The sequence below is a fragment of the Bicyclus anynana genome, chromosome 17, assembly GCF_947172395.1.
Source record: "Bicyclus anynana chromosome 17, ilBicAnyn1.1, whole genome shotgun sequence".
Lineage (NCBI taxonomy): Eukaryota > Metazoa > Arthropoda > Insecta > Lepidoptera > Nymphalidae > Bicyclus > Bicyclus anynana.
The window spans coordinates 2,492,335-2,507,704 of record NC_069099.1 but is presented as its reverse complement, the minus strand read 5'-3'; the positions used below and the strand labels follow the sequence as shown (position 1 = coordinate 2,507,704).

At 37.6% G+C, this 15,370-nt stretch overlaps 1 protein-coding gene across 1 annotated transcript in view; it reads right to left on the bottom strand.

Moving 5' to 3' along the window:
• Positions 1-15,370, bottom strand: part of LOC112046827 (uncharacterized) — a 246,834-nt gene that overhangs the window by 187,706 nt on the left and 43,758 nt on the right. Inside the window, exon 2 of the mRNA XM_052886400.1 lies at positions 1,052-1,086. The gene's annotated coding sequence lies outside the window, so the exon portion shown is untranslated. The remainder of the gene's footprint in view (positions 1-1,051; positions 1,087-15,370) is intronic.

The following is a 15,370-nucleotide window of genomic DNA, read 5'->3' as shown; positions in this document are numbered from 1 at the left end:
TAATAAAAAAAATTGTTTTACTTTTTAATTTTGATACAATTAAGCTGTCACCGCGTACTGTCTGTGGAAAAAAACCGGAACAAAATCTAAAGCAGTCCGAGACTGAACTAAAAAACTTCCAAATAATTTATCGACAATTTGTAAAACAAAACTGCCTCATTAGATAAGCCTAGCGATTTACAACGCCCAACAACTGTTTGCCAAGCCAATATCACATTTATGCCACCTCTATTAAGGCTCACTAAAAAGTGTTAGACCATCAAAGAGATACATTTGTTATGACTAGTTAAAAATAATGGTGTTTTCATAAGATATTTGCTTTGTAGAGCGGATATTTGGTTTTGGTTTGACTTTGGTAACTTTTTAGTAACTGGATAAGGTTTTCTAAATAACCGAGTAATAAGAGATTGTGCTACGACGACACTTTTTGAGAATAAGTTGTACCAGTGCACATAAACTTGTATGATACTCACGTGAATTTGGTTTTGATCCGAAGAGAAGAGACAGACTAATCTATTAATTAAGCCAATTTATTGCATACCGATTTCAATAATACTGGTATGTTATTTTTTGCTTAAACTATATTAAACGTGGCTAAGGCAGGTTTCACCACCTTATGATAAGTGATAAGTGTCGGTTAGTCTAACCGTCTAAGTTTTTACACTTTCTTACTTAACGTCAAACAAAAAAGACAAAACTTGTGAATAAGCTATCCGACATACATCAGAAGGTGGTGATGCCGGCCCTAAGTGGTAACATAAGTAAAGTGGCCACATGACATATTTATCGTACAACATTGGCCTATCTGCTCACTATATAAACTTTTAAATATCTTATATATTTTCATAAGCTTGACAAAATTTTGTTTCATTGCAAGTATTAATTTATTTTTCCAAAGCAATAATATTATAATTTTTCTTTTCATCTCTGAATTAGTTGTTGAAGGATTATTATTATTTAGTTTAGTTAGTTATCAGACATTTTTAGGACATTTTTGAAAAATAGTGCCTGCTTCATTTAATTTAATAAATAGCATTAATAAACAACTTACCAAAGTTTTTCTCCTTCATTTCAGCTTGTGTAGATCTGTAAAAAATAATACTTATATAAATTTATTGATTTAAGATATTAAGTCATCATCATCATCTCCTTACCCTTATCCCACTTAAGTGGGGTCGGAAAAATATGTCAATCTTTTCCATTCGTCTCTATTACTCGTCAACTCATCATCCACTCCTTTTACACACATGTCCTCTTTCACACAATCCAACCATCTCTTCTTTGGCCTTCCTCTCCTCTTATGACCTTCCACTTGCACATTCAACATTTTTCTAGTAATATGACTTTCCTCCCTACGCATTACATGTCCATACCAAGCTAACCTTCTACTCCTCAATTTTTCTGTCACTGGCGCCACCTTCAGACTTCCTCTTATATACCCATTCCTTATTTTATCTATTCTTGTGACACCACACATCCATCTCAACATATCATATTGAGTATTCGGTTTAAATTTAGCTTTTTAAGATTTTAAAAGGCATCCTTGAAATTCACTGGAATGGTAGATTGTTTGGACAATATTCAAATTGAAATTCACACAGGTCGTAAAAATAAAAAAATGCAATGATTGACTATGTAAATTATAACAAATAAAATGTTGTGTGCATGGTAGGTCTACAAAAATTTTAATAAAAAAATACAACCGACTTCAAAACCTAAAAACGTACCCACTAAACTAAAAAGCGAAAAATAACATCATAATATGTTCTACCTACTAATCAGTATGACGGCGGTGCTAAGCCGGTGATGTAGTAACCGACCGAATTGAGAACCTCCTCCTTTTTGAAGTCGGTTAAAAAGTGTTAAGAGGTGGTCCATCCCATTATTTGAGACATTTTTTTTGTAATAAAAAATGTGGTATTGTAAAATACATACAATCCAATACAATCTTATTTTTTAAATAGCGATAAGGCAAAACAACGTTTACTGGGTAGTACCTACTCTATAGAAACGCGTGCATCGTCTTAAGACACCACTAAAAGTCGTGGCCCGAGTAACTGAATATTGAATCACCAATCAACAGTTCAGTTATGCAAACTGCCATGCAAATGCCATTGAAGCACGGTGGTCCAATATTGACAGCGTACATAGAACAATAAAATAAGGAGAAATGGCAGGCAGCGTGTCGGAATTAAATGGTTAACTTAGATATAGCTCTAGAACTGCCAAGTTCACAGGAGCGTTCACAATGCACATTGTATTTTTAAGACTATGCACTAAACGTTTTGACGGCTTCTGTAGCGCAGTGGTTTGCGCGGTGGATTTACAAAACGGAGGTCCTGGGTTCGATCCCCGGCTGGGCCGATTGAGATTTTCTTAATTGGTCCAGGTCTGGCTGGTGGGAGGCTTCGGCCGTGGCTAATTACCACCCTACCGACAAAGACGTACCGCCAAGCGATTTAGCGTTCCGGTACGATGTCGTATAGAAACCGAAAGGTGTGTGGATTTTCATCCTCCTCCTAACAAGTTAGCCCGCTTCTATCTTAGACTGCATCATCACTTACCACCAGGTGAGATTGTAGTCAAGAGCTAACTTGTAAAGAATAAAAAAAAACGTTAAAAATTGTATAAAATGGAAAATTCCGTCTCCAATACAGGGCCTGTAGCCGTGTGGCACGTCGATTCTCTTTCTACAAACGCTAACGCTTCGAAAACTAAAAAAAAGTATGGGAATTATAGATACGATCAATTACTTGATCACGTGACCTGTCGAAAGCAAATGTCATTCCCATATATTTTAGAAGCCCTTACGATTTATTATCTGCAAACAACTTCTAAATGATGTTTGGGAATCTATAAGTATATTATGCACTTTCATGTATTTAAAATACTCCTATAAGTCTCCTATAATTATAGAAGGTAGGTGCTTATATAGATTTGTACAGCATACAATGCATACCAAGCATGTTCATTTTGTCACCTAAATGATCCAAATACGAAATGAAAAGCAAACAATTATGCTCCATAAGCGAGCTACAAACCTGCAGTTTTAATTGTAGGTACAGTGAAATTGTTCATTTAAATCGTCCGTGTGTAGGGTCCGTCAATTTTAACTGTACGTTTTTTTAACCAAGTTTTTAAAACTGTACAGTTAAAACTGAAGGTCTGTAGCCAGTGATTGTGCACCAGAGACTGTCGTCGATCGTCTAGACTCTCATCGCCAATTTATGTGATGTTTATGGTCCACGCGTGGCGAATGTTAGAGCGATGTTCAGACGCTTTTTATACTCGATTCCCGAGAGATTTACAGACAGACTGATTTGAATATTGATAAGTTTATTGAGCAGATATATAGCTGATCGACTTTTTGATTTTCAATCGAGGCGCCTCTTTGCAAATAAACATATCAAAAATGACTTTTTTATTTGAATTTAAAATTAAAATATTGAAAAAAAACTAAAATCTACGGAGTAGGACTGGAAAATTACCACTTAACTATGAAGTAGGAATGAAAATTTAATAGTTTAGGATAAGGATCCTACCTAAGCTATTGCCTACTTTTAGTAACTACCTAGTAATAGATTTTGCAAGTGCACACGAAGTACTTCAGGAAAGCTCCTAAAGCGGTGCTTTGCGAGACCTTTTTGTTATAAGTGATGGTCAACCAGGATTCAGGAGTCCAGAGTGAGGAACCTCCACACAACACGCGCCGTCTCAAGGATTATTGTCTTCTGATCCGACTCTTGATATAGCAATCAAGCGAAAGCCTTTCAAAGCGATGATGGAAGATTTTCGATACAAGAACCTTGACTGAATCAACCATCGGAACTACAGAACATAGAAGACGTGGAACTTAGAACCGCTTCCATCTTAGATTGCATCATCACTTACCATCAGGTGAGATTGCAGTCAAGGACTAACTTGTAAATAATAAAAAAAAAACTGGAAGCTGACGCTTTGGCTATCAGAACAATATGGGACTAATGAAAAAATTGTACACTTACTTTTCGCAAACTAACGTCTGCCTTTATCCTGTATTTGAAATAGGATATAGCGATCAAACCCAAGTGTAAAGACTAGCATAAAATGATTGTTATATTACAGCCCACGCGTATAGTAATAGTCTCTAAGGATCCAGTCTGCCATAAGTGTTTGATGTGCAAGGACTGGAAAGTCAATATTGGTCCATTATTGAACAAGCAAAACAATCTAAGAAGTCGTTGAACAAACTTCTTAAACAGCTTTGATTCTGCAGTTCATTTACGAACTAAGTTAGAACTCTATACGTAAGTTATTATCGATTTTTATTTATGTTTTAGCGGACTCAGGAGTGATTACAAAAATAAGAAAACTAATGTCGAACAAAGGTTATGAGTTCACAACATTTATCAGGACAACTTAATTAACAAATCAAACAGTAACCAAAATAAGACCCTAGAATGGCAGAGAATGACCTTGAGTGAAGTCACGCACTTGTGAACGATGTGTGTAGGGTTAAAGGCACCTTTGACATATATCTAACAATCCCCTTTTTCCACTCAAGTCACTTTCTCCGCCTATCCCAAGTAACCCATATAGAATTACACAACAAGAAATGTGGACGGCTCGAACGCCACGAGCACACTGAAGCCGTCCGTACCGCTAGTCATTGCAACGCGGCGATAACATATGTGGGCTTTCTTTAACATAGATTTGAGAGTAGTAAACGAATTACTCACATAGTGCTAACCCTCATTTCAAGTCGTGTTCCTTACATAAATAAGGGTCGTGACCACCTGCATCCTTGACTTTGAGTTTCACTGTGTCACGCTATATTGTGCTGTCTTCGGCCGCCTAGATTTCGCTGGCCTGCAGGCTAATTCACTAACTTTGACATATTATGTTAGTTAACATATTGTACGAAATTGAGATTCTATGCAACAAATATCTTCCGGTTCTACTGGTGCATATCATAATATGATGTTGTATTTATAGCAGGTAGATAACATTGCTTAATTGTTTTGATGTTTATTTTAATAGGTTGATAATAAACACCAAAATAATAATAATAACTATGTGATGATAATGAAAGTAACCATTTACGTACTATCTGGAGCTCTTATGAACCAACACTGCCCTGTAAAAAATATATGTTAATAGATAGTATTATTTAGTAGTATTTAGAAAATAATATAAATATAAATAATGCACGCATTGACGATCAATTGTTCTCACGTTTCAGCAGCACCCACGACTATAACTGATCGTGTCGACTGCGTTTGCGTTGCAGAAACGTGAGAATAATTGACCGTCAATGGCTGACTTAAAGCGGCTTCAAGAACTACAAAAAATATTTTTGAAAGTTAAACAAATTCAAATAGAACAAAACACTAAAAATTACAGCAATGTTCTAAAAGCTCAAATGAACTAACAAACAGATATTTGCATTAATTATCTATACTAATATTATAAAGAGGTAAAGTTTGTAAGTTTGTAAGTTTGTAAGTTTGTAACAATTTTTTGAAATGGGGTAATCTTCGGAACTTACCTTACCTTATCAGCCGATAGACGTCCACTGCTGGACATAGGCCTCTTGCATGGACCTCCAAGCACAACGATCTCGAGCCGCCAGCATCCAGCGGCTCCCTGCAACCCGCTTGATATCCTCGGTCCACCTAGTGGGGGGTCGCCCAACACTGCGCTTTCCGGTGCGGGGTCGCCATTCCAGCACCTTGGGGCCCCAACGTCCATCGGCTCTTCGAACTATGTGGCCCGCCCATTGCCACTTCAGCTTCGCGACTCGCTGAGCTATGTCAGTGACTTTGGTTCGTCTGCGGATCTCCTCATTCCTGATTCGATCACGCAGAGAAACTCCAAGCATAGCTCGCTCCATCGCCCGCTGAGTGACTTTGAGCCTTCTAATAAGGCCCATAGTCAGCGACCAAGTCTCGGATCCGTATGTCATCACTGGCAACACGCACTGATCGAAGACTTTCGTCTTCAAGCACTGAGGAATTTCGGACGAAAAGATGTCGCGGAGTTTCCCGAACGCTGCCCAGCCGAGCTGGATTCGGCGATTCACCTCTTTCTCAAAATTGGACCTACCTAACTGGACTGTGTGTCCTAGGTATATATATTCGTCTACAATTTCGAGCGCAGAGTCCTCAACAATAACTGGGTGGAGCGGTACATGAGTATTAGTCATGATCTTCGTCTTGCTCATGTTCATTTTTAGGCCCACACGTTGAGAAACCCTGCTGAGGTCGTTGAGCATGGTACTAAGGTCCTCCAGAGTCTCTGCCATAATGACTACATCATCGGCAAAACGTAGTTGAGTGATGTACTCACCATTGATGTTGATGCCAAATCCGTTCCAGTCCAGAAGCTTAAAGACATCTTCCAATGCAGCGGTAAATAGCTTTGGGGAGATCACATCTCCCTGCCGCACTCCTCGCTGCAGTTGGATTGGCCTCGTAGTCTGATCCTGTATACGGACTGACATGGTGGCGCTTTCATACAAACACTTCAACGCTTGAATGTACCTGTAGTCGATCCGGCATCTCTGCAAAGACCTCAGCACAGCCCAAGTTTCCACCGAATCGAAGGCTTTCTCATAGTCCACAAACGCTAAGCAAAGTGGCTGGTTATACTCTTCGGTCTTCTGTATAACCTGCCGCAGCGTATGAATGTGGTCCATGGTACTAAAGCCTGCTCGGAAACCGGCTTGTTCGGGAGGCTGGAAGTCGTCAAACCTACGAGCGAGACGATTCGTAATGACTCTTGAGAACAACTTGTAGACATGACTCAACAACGAGATGGGTCTGTAGTTCTTCAGCAAGGTATTGTCACCTTTTTTGAAGAACAGAACCACCACGCTCCTGTGCCACGCCTTAGGTGTTGTACCCTCGTGAATGACGGAATTGAACAACCGCTGAAGGACCTTAAGTATCGGTTTTCCACCCGCTTTCAGGAGTTCTGCTGTGATTCCGTCATCACCTGGTGCTTTGTTGTTCTTAAGTTGTTTGAGAGCCATACTAATCTCGTATAGGCTGACGTCCGGGATATCTTCGGTATAGTGTCGGGTCAATTTGGCTCTAGGATCTTTGGCCAAATTGTCAACAGGCTTTTGGGTAGAGGTGTATAACTGTCCGTAGAACTTCTCGACCTCACTCAAGATCTCAGGCTTAGAAGAAATGATATTGCCCTGATCGGTCTTCAAACGTGTCAACTGTCTTCGTCCAATAGACAGATCTCTCGCGAACACTTTCGAACCTCGATTTTTCTCGATTGTATCTTTGATACGCTCGGTATTGAAGCGTCGCAAGTCGCAAGTCTGCGATTTAGAGATCTGTCTATTAATCTGACGGTATTTTAACGCGTCTGTTGAAGACTGCAATCTCATTTCTTGTCTTTCCTCCATGAGCTTGAGTGTATGGTCCGAGAACTTGTTAGTTCTTTTTGTACGGAACTCTTCGGAACTACTGGACCGATTTTAAAAATTCTTTCACCAGTAGAATGCTACGTTATCGGGGAGTGCTATAGGCTATATTTTATATTTCAATCATATATAACTACTGAGATATCGCGGGTTTTCTCTTACAGGTCAGACCGAAATACTTACTTATTCGCATGCGCTGCCTCAACCATTGCGCATAACTAAAATAAATGTATGGAGGCTTTTTGAACCTTTAAAAGTTCTACAAAAAAGTCCGCGACACCATATATCTATCTTTTATATTTTAGCAGATATAGTACCTTTAGTACTTTAATAAATTATTTAAATTTTAAACTAAGGTTTACGTCATTATTTACACAACTAAACTTAAATCCTTATCAAAATAAATGATTTAATAATCACAAGGATATTATAGAGATAAGATTTGCCCTTTACAGTATGTTAATTAGTTATATAGTTTCGGAGATAATACAAAATTTCTGAAAGTCGAAGAAATGCCGCTATATGACGCCCCGCGGTTTCAATTACGTGGTTCCCGTTCCCGTATGAATATGAGGACCAAACATAGCCTATGACACTCGCAAATAATGTAGTTTTCTATTGGTAAAAGAATTTTCCAAATCGGTCCAGTAGATCCAGAGATTACCCCCGACAACCACACAAACTTTACCTCTTTATAGTATTAGCATAGAAGTCGCTTGGGAAATTATAGTCTTTTGGTCATTGCACCACGCACAAAATATAGAGTAGGGTAGGGTAGGGTACGGATAAGGTAGGGGTAGTGTAGGGTAGGGGCGAGGTAGAGGTAGGGGAAGGATATGGAACGTATAGGGTAGGGGAGGAGTAGGATAGGGGTAGGGTACGGGTAGGGTAGGGTTAGGGTAGGGATAAGGTAGGGGTAGATTAGGGGTAGGGTAGGATAGGGTATGGATAGGATACGGGTATGGTTAGGGTAGGGTAAGGTGGGGGGAAGGAAGGGTAAGCATTAGCGGTAGGGTAGGAGTAAGGTAGGGGTAGGGTAGGGTTGGGTAGGTTTACGAGCAGGGTAAGGTAGAGGTAGAGAAGTTTACATCAATTTTTACGCGGACGAAGTCGCGGGCGTCCGCTAGTATTTGTATAAAACAAATTGTATAAATACCAATGTCTATTTTGATTCTACGGAAGTAATGTATGTATGAAGATACACGAAATTCATTTCATGTATAACATTACCGGTGATAATGAAATTAAAGTAATGCAGTCGCACACCACGACTTTATTGCATTACAATAAAATCTATTTTCGTTTGGCAACTTCAACACTGAGGAATATGTCTGTACGTGTCACGCAATGTCATACTGGACAGAGGCGCCACCATATGTTCTACAATTTTACGGTTGCATACGAATTGTAACAATTCGAAATTCAGTGATTGTTATTCCGTCGTTATAGGATCCATTTTCGCATAAACATAATTTTGGCGGGCGACAAATGGTTGTTTGTTTTGGCATACGCGAGTCGACTGAAGCTTGGAGCTGTCACAATATTGGCTCATTTCAAAGGCGGTATTCATACAAATTGCACATTAAATGGTTTAAACGGTGCCTTTCCTTTTTCCATTTGTCATTCCGTCCTGTTTAATAAAACTCGAGGAGCTGATAGGACGATGGCTAACGGTTCTTGAAAAGGACTTCTAGACTGCTGATTTTTTTTTTTTTAATTATTAAACACCGAATTCATTCACGAATTCACCCACGTAGCTCCCGTTCCCGTGGGAACACGGAGTTCAAAATATATAACCTGTATTACTATCTGATAATGTAGCTTTCCATTCATGAAAGAATTGTTAAAATTGGTTCAATGGTTTAGCTGTGAACACATAAAGAACAAACTTACTTACGCGTTTATAACACAAGTGTGGATTTTTGTTCACCAAAACTTTGTTGTTTTGTTGATCAAAAACTATCTAATATTTATTTTATGAGTGTTATTTAATTAACTTTTACTATTTTATTATCAGGCAAAGGTGTCTAGTAGGTATGTTTTATTTCCGTAATCTTAACTATATTTACGAAGTGACAGTTTACATCAGGACTTAAAATAATAAACATCATCTCTTAGACTATATCGTTGTGTTTAACAACGGGAAGGGGCGAATTAAGTGTCTCTCGCAAATCGATTGTGGACGTGCGCCGACGGACAAGCATCGATTTATAATCGATACGTAGCGATTCAGCGCGCGAGATCGATTGCGATTGTTGTCGATAATCGAATGACGAATGACGAATGAACGATTTATTCGTAGATTACTTGTCATGATTGGGTGTATTCAATTCTGCATTCGCTTACTGTGTGTATTTGATTGAGTGATTCTGACTCAGCGAATACATACTTACAATAAAGGATATGATTTTTTTTTTTTTATTCTTTACAAGTTAGCCCTTGACTACAATCTAACCTGATGGTAAGTGATGATGCAGTCTAAGATGGAAACGGACTAACTTGTTAGGAGGAGGATGAAAATCCACTCCTTTCGGTTTCTACACGACATCGTACCGGAACGCTAAATCGCTTGGCGGTACGTCTTTGTCGGTAGGGTGGTAACTAGCCACGGCCGAAGCCTCCCACCAGCCAGTCCTGGACCAATTAAGAAAACCACAATCGGCCCAGCCGTGGATCGAACCCAGGACCTCAGTCTTGTAAATCCACCGCGCATACCACTGCGCCACGGAGGCGTCAAATGACTTCTAATTGTCTACTGTCAAAAGTGCTTCTTCAAATTAAAACTCATAGTTGTAAGTGTCTTTCAATGAAACCAAGCCTATAAAGTTGGGTATCCATGAAAACGTAAGTCAATCCAATAAAACTTCTAAAGATTGGTATTGATTTTTTTTATATGGAATCGAACGACCGCCTATTTGTCCATGTGTGGAATTCAGTTTTTCACGAGTCCCGCGGGAACCATGGGTTTTTCCGGGATGAAAGTAGCCTATGTATTAATCCAGAGTATAATATATATCCTTTCCAAATTTCAGCCAAATCCCTTCAGTTGCCACGGCGCAAAGGAGACAAACATACACACACACAAACTTTCGCCTTTATATTATTAATGTGCTCGCGCTTGGCCACGATCTCACCTGATGGTAAATGTAGATGTGCGAAAAAGTAACCTATGCTTATTTCCAATGTCCTCCAAAATGTTTCTCACTATATTGAAATTTATCTAAATCGGATCAGCGGCTTAGACGTGGAAAACTAACAGACAAACAGACTTAATTTCGCATTTATAATTTTAGTACGGATAAGGATAAGGAAGTAAGGATAAGCCTCTACCACCTCTACACCTGTTGTAATTAAAGCTGCCCAGTGCCGTAATTGAGCTTAGTGGGAAACTAATTGATACGCCACCAAAGCACCGCTATGCGAGTCTGCTAGCAAAGTGATTGAGATGCGGCCACATTTAGCGGGGTACTTAATACCCTCGCCTTGTAGGGGTCCATTATACCCTCGCCTCGTTGGCTTGGTGGTTAAAATAGGATCATGTGGTACTGAGTTCAATTCCTAGGTCAGGTTATGAAATATTAAGCTTTTGTTTTTTTCAAAAATTTTCCACAGAAACCAGGAATTGGTGGTATTGGTGGTGTAAAAATTATGATTATACTATTCATAAAATTAATATAATTCTTGGCCCATTAAGGGTCTGGACTGTACCTTTGAAAGCTGCTAACTGCTACCATTACATCAATTTCCAATAAAACCAAGGAACTGCCTTTAACAGCTAACCATTGGCACCTCATTGTTTATAGTCATTTCCCCACATTTCATTTCAAATCTTTAATTACCCTTATTTCGTAGCAATAAGGTTCAAATTCAGATAAAACTTCCAAGGAAGACATTAAGAACTTTATGTGTATTGACTTTTAACTCTTAATCAATTCGAACTCGAATTTCTCATGCTCCAGTGTTTGGAGATTTGATTTATATTTACGCGGTATCGTAATGAGTGCTAAGAATTATGTGCTTGATGTGTGCTTACCAAATATTAGCACTTCTAGGTTTTATACCTTTATGCGTATAAGTGTACTCAGCAGTTGAAATATATTCAGCACTATATTCAAATTCAAATTTGTTTCATCTTACGTAACGATCTTATTGTATCATAATATACTTCTCTTCTTCTTCTGTTTGTACCTTTTTACCGGCTCAGAAGGCATCTGCTGCAGAGTAACTAACTAATGTTTAGTTCATTTAAAAAAATATGAAGTAACATATCTTTTACGTGAAAAAGTGCAAGACCAACCCGATTGTTTAGAAGCATTGATTTCTCTACACTTTGATTTTGCTACTTCTTAGTATTGTGCTTTAGGAAAATTATTAACCTGGCCGAAGATATCATCACATATCACGAGGTGAAGCTATCATTGAATAAAAACATCGTAACTAAAACTTTCGCTAACTAGGTACATATAATAGTTACTTAACCGTTTGATAACGACGCAGCGCTTCTAACCTAATTTAGAAGTTATTTTCGTTCCACAAATAAATAGCATTAAAATATTTCATACAAACCTTGCATAACGATTCTGTAAATGGCGCGGCGGTTTATGGCGAGAGATCATAAACTAACCTGGAAACGCAAACAAGCTGGTGGTACTCTCGGGGGCATTCTTTTGATCTGCAGACAGCGTTTGACACGTTCGTACACACGCTGCGCGGAGTCTTGCGCGGGGAGAGTGTACAGGGAGCACACATTACTGAGTTTTATCAAAGTTATTTAGAACTAGCGGACGCCCGCGACTTCATCCGCGTGGAAATGAATGTAAACTTTCAAGCCCAATTTCACCACTTTAGGGGTTTAATTTTAAAAAATTTTGAATTACATTGTATTTCGTATTTTTTCATGATTTATGAAAAAATTTTTAAAACTGTAACTCTAAAAACAAATTATCTTCAATGTACAAACTGTACAGAAATCGTATTATAAATATAGATTATAGGTGTCGCTGTCATCCGTTATGCCACACTAACGTTTGTTGTTACGAATGGTATAAGTAAAAACTCAAATTGCGAATAAATGTATAAAATTTGATTATTATATAATGATTTATTTATTTTGCTATCATCCGCGAAAATTCGGCGAACCCATGCGATAACGTCACCCAGGTCCGACAAAATACTCTCTACGTACGTTTCACCCCGAAACCGGAGCATCCTCAGGAGATGTTGACTCTACAACGTGCAATTGCAAAGTCCAATATTTAAAATTTGATTAGTTTTATTATAAGTATAGATATAGATAGATAATTGTGATTTAAAACTCAATGCAACAGGATAAAGGAGGTGACAGAATAGACAGAATTCTTTACACAGTGTTTTATATTTTGAACCTTTTCATGCCATATTTCGCAGCTTTTTAAAACCACCCTTCTAAATTTCGCACACACATATTCACTTTTTTTCAATTAGCAGTTGAAGAATCGAACAATCTAATTAGTCTACCTGATGATAAGTTTAAAACTATCGCTTTAGAAGGGTAATAAAGTAATGCATATAAATATTGTACTTATTGCCTAATACTGTAGTATTTGCAAGCGAAAAGTCTTACAATACCTATTCCTACGAGTAACCTCAAACCTGAGGAGAAGGTTCGAAGCCTCATTTCCGTGTAATGGAAGAACTACAGACTACCGCCCCATATAGTACATACAAGCACAAGAATATCGTGTGCTTTCGAGTAGGTACAAAGGTTATGGTAAATAAGTTATACTTTCTGGTAAATTAAGACAGATTCTATAAAAATATTATAAAACCAGCATCAGACAAATGAAAAGCTGCAAATAGCTGAAGAGATAACATCCTGTATTAAAGATAAGTTTAGAAGTTTAGTGCTTGAGGAAGCTTTGAGATTGCAAATATAAATACTTGAAATAAACAAACAGTGCGGAGTGGTTCGCCGAAGGGCTTCGATCCGTGATGTAATGCTAACAGTTAACACCTCGTCGTTATTGACGATTTAAAGCGTTCTTAATATCTTTACTATAATAAAATAGTCTAAGAGTACTATTTTTTTAAATCAGATTTGATTAATCAATTTATTATTCATGCTTACATACCTATTTGTTTAAGCCCAGTGAATATGACTTCTGCCTTCGATTATTTTCAGTTTTTACTTAAAATGCACTGTAACTTTTCAGTTATGTGCATTTTAAAAAAATAAATATCTCGTGTCTCAAACGGTGAAGGAAAAACATCGTGAGGAAACCTGCATACCTGATAATTTTCCTAATTCTCTACGTGTGTGAAGTCTGATAATCTGCATTGGATCAGTGTGGTGGACTATACGCCTAACTCTTCTCATTCTGAGAGGAGACTCGTGCTCAACGGAATATGGGTATATTTGGCTCATGTTAATGATGATGATGATGAACTATTTATTTTAATCTGTATTTAGTTGGCAATACTTAATAGGTCATGTCAAACCTTTAAAATTAATACAGTATTTGCCGTATAGAAATTACAGACATAAGACATTACAATTTCATAAGACAAACTATGTTACAAAAAAAATAACAAAAACACAAAAGCGATAAAGTCAGAGAAATAATCAATGTAGACTTTACTAGTAAGTAGTAATAAATTTAAATAAAAAGAGCTAAAAACCAAGTAACGAAGAAAGCTATGATATTAATAACCTACTTATTCCAATATAATCTAAGCAAAGGATTGGCACAGTATATTTAAATAGATAACGCAATGCTAAACCAAAGAATAACATCAGAACTGAGCAGGTACCAAACATTAACCAACATCAACAAAAACAACCCAAATACGTCCACGGATTTACAGAGTCGGAAATAGCCGCGGAGAAAATACGTGTAACTTGTAAATAAATGTCGGCAGATCGGTTCTGATTGATATATGGATGGATCCGCCGTGGCTGCGTGTACTCTGTCATAGATGATTACTATAAGTGTAGATGTGCCTAAGTATGTAATTCATATAATCATCTTGAAATTATTTCAACATATCAAGTCAATAATGTGACACATAATGGAAGGAGAGTTAAGCCACCCACGAATCAACCCAACTGCAATCTCACCTACCCTGCCCGCAATTTTTAGATAGTCCGTGGAAGCTGTGACGATCGATAAATGACTGTATAACCAGTTTTACTGACTAGAATTTTCGAATGACATAGGCTGGTGTCAGCCAGCAACGTTTTTTTTTTCTAGGAATTCTCATTTGCAGCTCCTATAGGCAATTGGTGGTGTGTTATGTTATGTTATGTGTTCCGAGCCTCGGAAACCACGTTAAATCGTCATCCCCGTTTTTTATTATCTGTATATTGATAGTATGGCCTAACATAATACTTTTGTATGTAATAATAATAAATTTCTCAGCATCATTGAGATGTTTAATTTAATCAAATAGTTTCAAAAACTTGAATTCCCCAGCATCAAAAATGGCTACGACAAAATTATAACACTTAATAACGCATACGAGATTATTTATGGCCCATCTATTAGCATAAAATTTTTATTCTTTGGCAAAGGTAGGAGCGTGAACTTCGAAGAAACATGACCGGTACATTGCCACTGTTTTACCGAATAGAGTTAATATTACTTTCAATATTATTGACTTTCTTAATACGAAATAGTATTTAGAAACTTATGTATTTAATTTTTTCATTATCGACTAAGATCACAGAACAAAAAACACATACTGCGCTTAGGTAGTGGGTTTATTAAATGTTACATTAAATATTTTTATCTATTTGTTACGTTTTTACTCCTAATTGGTTAACCAATTTTGTACCTTGACCTTGTAAGACGGTTTCCTTGCATTCACTGCGAATTGCGATAGTCAGTTTCTAGACGATGATTTGCTAATTACACAAAAAACAAAGTAAAATCTATGGGTCATACTTTATTTATGTTTCTAGATGAATCACAATCA